Source organism: Hyla sarda, chromosome 5 (genome assembly GCF_029499605.1).
Source record: "Hyla sarda isolate aHylSar1 chromosome 5, aHylSar1.hap1, whole genome shotgun sequence".
Classification (NCBI taxonomy): domain Eukaryota; kingdom Metazoa; phylum Chordata; class Amphibia; order Anura; family Hylidae; genus Hyla; species Hyla sarda.
In genome coordinates this window covers 30,339,517-30,348,299 of record NC_079193.1, presented here as the reverse complement: position 1 = coordinate 30,348,299, position 8,783 = coordinate 30,339,517, and the positions used below count along the sequence as shown (strand labels likewise).

General features: G+C 50.2%; 1 pseudogene; it reads left to right on the top strand.

Annotated features, from left to right (window-relative positions):
- Window positions 1-586: 586 nt before the first annotated feature.
- The window catches only part of LOC130273009 (ATP-dependent translocase ABCB1-like), an 85,818-nt pseudogene continuing 77,621 nt past the window's right edge, over window positions 587-8,783 (top strand).

Below are 8,783 nucleotides of genomic sequence, written 5' to 3'. Positions count from 1 at the left end.
ACCACTAAATCCTCCCCCTACAGGCTGCTACCACTGACTCCTCCCCCTACAGGCTGCTACCACTGACTCCTCCCCCTGCAGGCTGCTACTACTGACTCCTTTCCCTATAGACTGCTACCACTGACTCCTCCCCCTGAAGGCTGTTACCACTGACTCCTCCCCCTGCAGGCTGCTGCCACTGACTCCTCCCCCTACAGGCTGCTACCACTGACTCCTCCCCCTGCAGGCTGCTACCACTGACTCCTCCCCCTACAGGCTGCTACCACTGACTCCTCCCCCTGCAGGCTGTTACCACTGACTCCTCCCCCTGCAGGCTGCTACCACTGACTCCTGCCCCTTGTAGGCTGCTACCACTGACTCCTCCCCCTACAGGCTGCTACCACTGACTCCTCCCCCTTGCAGGCTGCTACCACTGACTCCTCCCCCTACAGGCTGCTACCACTGACTCCTCCCCCTGCCGACTGCTACCACTGACTCCTCCTCCCCCTACAGGCAGCTACCACTGACTCCTCCTCCCCCTACAGGCTGCTACCACTGACCCCTCCCCCCTACAGGCTGCTACCCTACTCCTTTCCCTATAGACTGCTACCACTGACTCCACCTCCCCCTACAGGCTGCTACCACTGACTCCTCCCCCCCTACAGGCTGCTACCCTACTCCTTTCCCTATAGACTGCTACCACTGACTCCTCCCCCCTACAGGCTGCTACCACTGACTCCTCCTCCCCCTATTGTCTCACACCAAGAGCTGCAGATTATACTATGGGCCAGGCTTATGTAAGTAACAACTTAAAGGGGAGTAAATGGAGTGTCATGTGTGTAGGCATGTTATACTGTGTTTCTTTGTGTATGTACTTGTTGACGTGTGCCATATATGTCTGTTGGCAGTGTATACATAGTGGGAGATTCATCAAAACCTGTCAAGAGGAGAAGTTGATCAGTTGCCCATAGCAACCAATCAGATCACTTCTTTCACTTTTGAAAAAGGCCTCTGAAAAATGTAAGCGATCTGATTGGTTTCCAGGGCAACTGGTCAACTGGATTTGCATGTGTCCAGCATGTGTGTATATGTACAGTCAGGTGTGTGGTGTGTTTGTATACTGTATGTTTGTGTATATAAATGTAGTGTGTGTGTATATACAGTATATGTGTGTGCAGTCCAGTATACACATGTGTAGTATGTGTGTATAAATGCAGTGTGTATGAGTATATGTATTTGTGTGTGTAGTCTGGTATACATGTGTGAAGTATGAGTTTATATAATGTATACAGTGTTTATATGTGTATCTATGTGTGTGTGTGCAGTCTGGTATACATGTGTAGTATATGAGCATATATCATGCGTACTGGGCCACCACATATATCTATGTGTGTGTGCAGTCTGGTATACATGTGTTGTATGAGCATATAGTATGTATGTGTGTATAAATCCAGTGTGTATTTGTATATCTATTTGTGTGTGCAGTCTTGTATACATGTGTGTAGTATGAGCATATAATGTGTATGTATAAATCCAGTGTGTATATGTAGACTGCCCAGACTATGAAACCTGAGTAACTATCCCCTGACCCCTCATGAAATAATGACAGGACAACATTTTAACTTATAAATGGGTGGGGGGGGGGGGGGGGGGTAGGCCACAGCATTTATTTAAATAAATATAAATAACTCAGATAAGGTACTCAAACTGTAAACATAGGGTAATTGCTGTATGCTCCCCCAACTCCGGTGAACACGAATGCACTAAAAACCCATCCATTGTGCTAATAGCCTTTTAAAACCGCCATGAAGGAGCCCGTCTACTCCTACACCGGGCTCCGACTCCCACCCAGCAGAAACAGGGCCTGCTCCACACCGTCCTGCAGGCCGGACATGAATATGTCGAGCTCTATGTTCGTCAGGTGAATGCCATCGGACTTCAGCAAAGTTCTGTTGTCCCTTTCCAACTGGCGGTGCCTAACTACCACCTCGTACCGCAAACGGAAAAAACGCGAAACCCTCGCATTGACTGTTCGACAAGCCCGCTCAACCGCCACAGCATCCCGAGCACCAGTCCAGACTAACTGGGGCACTATCTCGGACCAAACTATAATCAGCTCGGGGAAAAAACAATAAAGGTGGTCCAAGTCGTAGTACATTTGGGTCAGCAATTCCGCCAGGTGCAAATAGCAAAGGTCGTTGCCACCAGTGTGAACTACCAGAACCACGGGCCCTGAAGACGCCGGCTCATGTCAACAACCTCGGGAAGGACCCGGGCCTACCGCAACCCACCAATACCCCACCAAGAAACCTCGATCCCGAGGAATCCCAGATTACAACCTCCTGGGTGAACTTCTGCATGTTGTGCCGCCCCAGCCACGTAAGAGTGACCCACAATCCACACAGCAGGCTGGGGAAAACCTAAGAGTGATTAAAATCCAACAGTAAGCCAGGTCTCATATAACGCATGTAGCAATTAGAGCGCCATCTACCCAACCGTTGAACCAAATCCTCTGAGAGGCCTGCACGCCGCTTCCATTGCAACGCCAATTTGGAACGAGTGAGTACCGAACTCCCCCAGAACCAGCCCCAGCTCCCACAAGCAATGCCTGAAAACAGCCAAAAACTGGAAGTGAGTTAATGGTGTAGAGTCCTCATATACCAAAAATTGCGAGCCCGCCCGTCAAGTGACAAATAGTCCAGGACAAGTCAGTCCACTCACACAGGACCCTCCACCGGAAGCAAGGGAATCCAAGACCCCCAGCTGGACTGGTCCGTCTTTGAGCGAGAAACTAGCAAACGAACGAGACTTGGCCCTGTAAAAACATCAGAAAACAAAAGACCCCGGGTTTGAATTTGGAGGGAGGGAGGAGTTCCCCGACCCTAAGGGCGGCAAAAAAGGAGAGAGCAAAGGCCGCCGAAAACAAGGCGGCCTAAAAAGCGGAGGAACACACCAACCTTGCGCACTCAACCAGGCAGCAAAGCAGGGCATAAGACACCGGATGCCTGGTGTCCGCCGTGGAGCTCTTGCGATGCCAACCGTTCAAGGCCTGGGAAATCAAAAAAGTCTTTGGGACATCGGGCCAATTGAGCATGCGAAAATAAAAGGCAACCCGGACATGCGCAGCTGCACCACAGAAGCCGACACACTACGCAAGTGCAAAGACTGCAGGTAGTCCAGCGTGACCTCCAAGCGAGCCGAGCCTGCTGTTAACACATCCCGGCCACCCACCAACTGCCTCCACTCTGTCCATGCTTTACCATGATGAGCCCAAGTAGCTGGTGCCACCGATGCAGGAACCAAATCCATCAGTTGCTCCCCACGATGTCCCACAACTGAGTCCTACAAGGGTACCCCTCCGGATCTGCCAGTGGATGAAGCAGACGAAATTCCTGCCAACGAAAACGGGACAAAGCATCAGCCACCTGATTCTGAACACCGGACACATGCTGCGCCCAAAACCAAACATTAAAACGAAGGCAAAGCAATGCCAAATGTCACAGCAGGGAGAGAACCAGGGGGGGGGGGGGGGTGAGTTGGCAGACAGGCTGTTAATGCACTGAACTAAACCTAGATTATCGGACCAAAAACAAATACGCCTGCCAGCCAACTCCTGACCTCAGATGTCTACCGCCACAACAATAGGGAACAGTTCAAGGTGAGTAAAATTCATGCACAATCCCGCCCTCTGCCAAGATTCCGGCCAAGAGTCAGTGCACCAACGAGAACCAAGAACAGCACCAAAACCCACGGACCCAGCTGCGTCCGTGAACAGGGACAACTCACTGCTGGTAACCAAATCAGTCTGAAAACAAGTCCGACCATTGAAAGACCAAAAAATTTTAGCCACATGGCCATATCAGCCTTGATACCCCATGTGACACCAATGCGATGGTCAGGACGCTTCGCACCCCTGGTTGCAAGAGACAGCCTACGGGCAAAAACACGGCCCATGGGCATGACCATGCAAGCAAAATTGAGGAGCCCCAGCAATGACTGGAACTGCGCCAAAGTAGCCTTGGAGGCAGCTACAAAGCCAGAGAGCATATCCCTCAACCGCTCAATTTTGTCAGCAGGAAGCCGGAAGACCATGGCATCAGTATCGATTTCAATGTCCAGGAAGGACAACACAGAGCAAAGGCCTACAGTCTTGTCCTGTGTCAGGGAAATGCCAAAGCGTGCCATGAGAAAACGGAAGGTATACAGCAAGAATCGACACTGACCCGTGCCATGGGCACCCACAAAAAGGAAATCGTCCAAATAATGTGTGACTGCCGATGAGACGTTCTTGTAACGGACAACCCACTCCAAAAAGGAACCAAACAACTCAAAATAATGGCATGAGATAGAACAGCCCATCGGCAGGCACACATCATAATAGTAGTTACCTTCAAAGAAACACCCATGTAAATGGTGACAATCAGGGTGAACCAGGAGTAGCCGGAAGGCCAACTCAATATCCAACTTGGCCAACAGCGCTCCACGGCCGGCATTCCTGACTAATTCCACCGCCCTGTCAACGAACACTTAAGTGACTGAAGCGTCCTCGACGAGAATGCCATCATTCTGAAGAACCTCCGATAACTCCCGAGCAGACTTTAAATTGGGCGAGAAAAAGTGGAAACTGATAAATTGAAACAGGATAAAGAAACCAAACATAAAACCAAAAGAAAGCTGACCAGCGACAGCCTTATTAGGATACTGGTCTAGCCACAGCCCCATCTCTGCCACTCTCACCAGGGTCCCACTGATCCCCTCAGCCGCCAGGCTTAACTGGCAGCTTGGAGGAGGGGTGGGGACACTTAACGACTGCGAGTGCTTCGCCTCAGGCGGAACACTCGTGTTTGTACTTACAGAGGCCAAAGAACCGGCAATGGCCTTTGTTGTACAACCAACACGCTCCTGAGCTGCGGACCGCCTTGCCCTGAAGTTGTAGCTGTGGCAGCGGCCCCGGACTAAAAGGGTGATGGCTTCTGCGACAGCATCAACCGGAGCCGTATGTCAGTCACCTTGACCCCCCCACCACATTTCCGGATGGAGAGGCAAGCGATGACGAAATTCCTTGTCATAGCGCCACCAAGCTGTGCCGCCATGAGATTTTTACGAGGAATAGATAATGTCCTGATACACAAACAACTCCGAACACAGTCGGGATGTTTCTTTCCCATAACACAACCTAAAACACAGAAAGCCTGCAACCAGTTTGAGATTGTCCTAGCTACCTGGGGCTTCCTGTCATATGGCTTATCACCAATCCTGCGCTCCCGATCAACGGTATGCTGAGCAGCTGAAATCAATGACCAGATGTCAACATAACAAGCACATTTTTTCCTTAGTCTCCTGATCCAAGTGGGCACCCAGCGGGCTAACCCCACAGAAATAAGACTCCATATGAGCCCCCTGCTAAACTAGGGACAGGTGGACGGAGGGGAATACTCATGCACTTCTTAGACAAGTGGTTGACCAAGGCCTTAAGGGCTGGGACCAAACCAGAACCCGCATCTGCCCCCAAGACCCAGAATAAACACACCAGGTCCAGACGGAGGCACAACAGGAGGATGAGCCACATCACCACCGCCAGAGGCATGGGGAACCAGAGGGCTAGCGGCCTGGTAAGATCCACAATGACGATGATGCCGACTCTGACTGCTGCGGCCCGCAGAGGAACGGTGGTGGCTATGCCTGCATGCCCGCGAGTAAGCAGAAGGGGGTGAGGACCGGGCACTATAAAATGACCCTTCCCTTACCACCCTAGGGGCAGCAGGAGGAAGGGGTGCACCAGGAGCAGACTGTGGCATAGAACCAGCAGTAGCTGGAGCCAGAGGAGCAGGAGGTAGGGACCAGGCTGCTCCAAGACCCCATGAACTACAGGAGAGTCAGGGAAGAGGAGAGGTGAAGCAGCAGCTGCAGCCACTGCAGGGGGAACAGGGAGGGCTGGAGGAGCGGGGGCTGGGGTAGGCTGGTGAGAGAGGAGATCCACCGACTCCTCACCAGAAGAAGCACTGCTCTGTCGAGACCCCATGGCTGCCATCTCCCGACGCACTCCGGAGTAAAGTAGACCACGTGCAAAGGCAGAAGGAGTGGAGCCCGCACGTCCGGTCGGCGGAGTCAACACGCTCCCTCCACCCTCTGCCCCCGGTGCTCCGGACAGGCCCCGAGCCTGGGTTACTAAGCCTGTCAGGAGGCTGGGAGGTCCGCGAGGACCACCAGCCGCAGGTGGCATACTTGGAGCAAGCCATCCCTCCCCCTCATGCCGCATCCGATCACGCAAAAGCTCCGCTAGATCCATAGGCACCCACCGGACAGCTCGGCGACAACCTCCGAGACCCTGTGTGCGGGTAGAATGGCGGTAAAATCTACAGGAGCCCATTATAAGGTAGGGGGAGGGGAGCCAAAGAACCCGGGAAAAACACCCTCCGTGATAGGCTGCCTGTGCTCTGGGGAACCCTTCCTCAAAAAGGTTGGGGGGGGGGAGAGGAAAGAGAGGGGAAGGGAAAGTACCAAACTAGCAGCATGAAGAGGGGGGCTCAGGGGGAGAAGTATGGCCGAATACCTGAGATACTGAGCAGTCAGAGGGTCCTGGGCGACAGCCATCGCTGGACCCTGACATATCTATGTGTGTGTGTATTCTGATATACATGTCTAGTTTGAGCATATAATATGTATGAGGGACATGTGTATTCCCCATGCTGCTGCTCTGAACATACTAACTGGGCATCTGCGTCTCTGTAAATCTTATAATAATAGAAATCACCTCATACCTTCTCCGTAGCTCTGATATGTACGTGTCCTCTGAGCTGGTGTATATTTACGCATATAAAAGGCCAGTTGTGCATTATTTGTGTGCTGAAAGTCCGCAATTAATAAATCGCTGTCCACGGTAAAAAGAGCTCTATGGCACACCTGCACGTACACAACAGAATGAAAAGTTCCACCAAACCCGCCGCACAGAAAAAAATCCCAAATACGACCACTGCACAAATTTTTGTGGAGAAAAATACATAGAAAAAACGTCTACAACCAATGATAAATTCCCCCCGATGTGTGTAGAAATGCCTGGACAGCCAATGGCTTTCGGAGCAAGCTGGTAGTTGTAGTTTTGCAACAGCTGGAGGCACACAGTTTGGAAAACACTGATCTAAAGTAAGTTACAGAAGAAACTCAGTGACCTCCAGAGGGAATCAGCAATGATGTCATTAACCATCGCTTGTTCATAGAGAGCAGAACGGAGGGGAGGGAGCAGAAGAGGCGGCTGTGTATATAGAAGTATAGGCGGAGTTCCAGATATGACAGCGTGCGTGACAACAATATTACTGCATATCTCCAGTAAATATTAACACTGTAGCAGCTCCCAGTCATCAGAGGATGAGGAGGGACCCGAGGCCGCCCAAACCATATCAGGAGAATAAGTGAGATTTTATTGGCTTCAGGGAGGAGGGACTGAGCACGTTTTCTCCATTAGCTTTGTTCTCTCTGCCTCTATTCCACAGTCCTCCTCCACATTGTAACATCAGGACTATACAAGGTCCCTCCTGGAAATACTTCTGCAAGTTATCCTATAGGAACCGCGCCGGTGAGTACAAACACCGCAGAGCCTAGAGATGAGTTTGTTATATGGCAAACACACTGGGATCTTATGTAGGACTGCGGTGCACTCAAATAACCCAATCAGCTCTGCTACATCTGATTACGGCTAGGTTCACATATACACGGCATCCGGCATAGGTGAACTCAGCCTATATCTCCACGCAACTGATGCCACAACTGATGACAAGTCCATTGTTTCTGGACGACGGACAGGGGAACGCAGGAAGTTGCGTTCCCCTGTCCTGTGCCCTCTGGTGTTTCCAACCATCCGGCATCAAAATTGAGACACTGGATGATTGTGAACTGTCCCATTCACATGAATGGGATCAGTTCTAGCATCAGTTTCCCTCCGGTGGACGCCGAAGGAAACTATGCCGGGCGCTGGATATATGTGAACTAGAGATGAGCGAACTTACAGTAAATTCGATTCGTCACGAACTTCTCGGCTCAGCAGTTGATGTCTTTTCCTGCATAAATTAGTTCAGCTTTTAGGTGCTCCCGTAGGCTGGAAAAGGTGGATACATTCCTAGGAAAGATTCTCCTAATACTGTATCCACCTTTTCCAGCCCACGGGAGCACCTGAAAGCTGAACTAATTCATGCAGGATAAGTCATCAACTGCCGAGCCGAGAAGTTCATGACAAATCGAATTTACTGTAAGTTCAATCATCTCTAATGTGAACCCAGCCTAACCATCCTCCAGTGCTCAAAGTAGGGATATAACACGTTTCCATGTATTTAATTTAAGGGTGAGTTCACACAGCGTTTTTGTCACCATCAGGCAAATTTTTTGGGGAGGTGGGGGTTTTTTTCGTCCTGAAAAAAGTACAAAATGACTGTGCAGTTTTTTGTTTTTTTTCGGACAAAAAACACCAGAAAAAACAAAACAAGTGGGAACTTATCCCGACGGAGACCAATATAGTGGATTTTAGTCTTAGGCGTTTTTTTTATTTTATTTTTTATGATTTTTCCCAATGCGTTTTTATCGTGACAAGTCACGTACTTCTTTTATCATGTGGCTCTCGGATTTCTATTGAAGAAATGGGGAATTTTTTTTTTTTTTTGCTTTCACATACTTCTATGGGAGAGGAATGCCAAGATTTTGTCCCAAAAAAAAAAAAAACCCACCATAGTCTCAACATGCTGCAATTTTGGAAAACTGTTGCTGAGACCAAAACCGCAAAAAACGCCAAAGATGAGCCAACAATTCCTTATTGA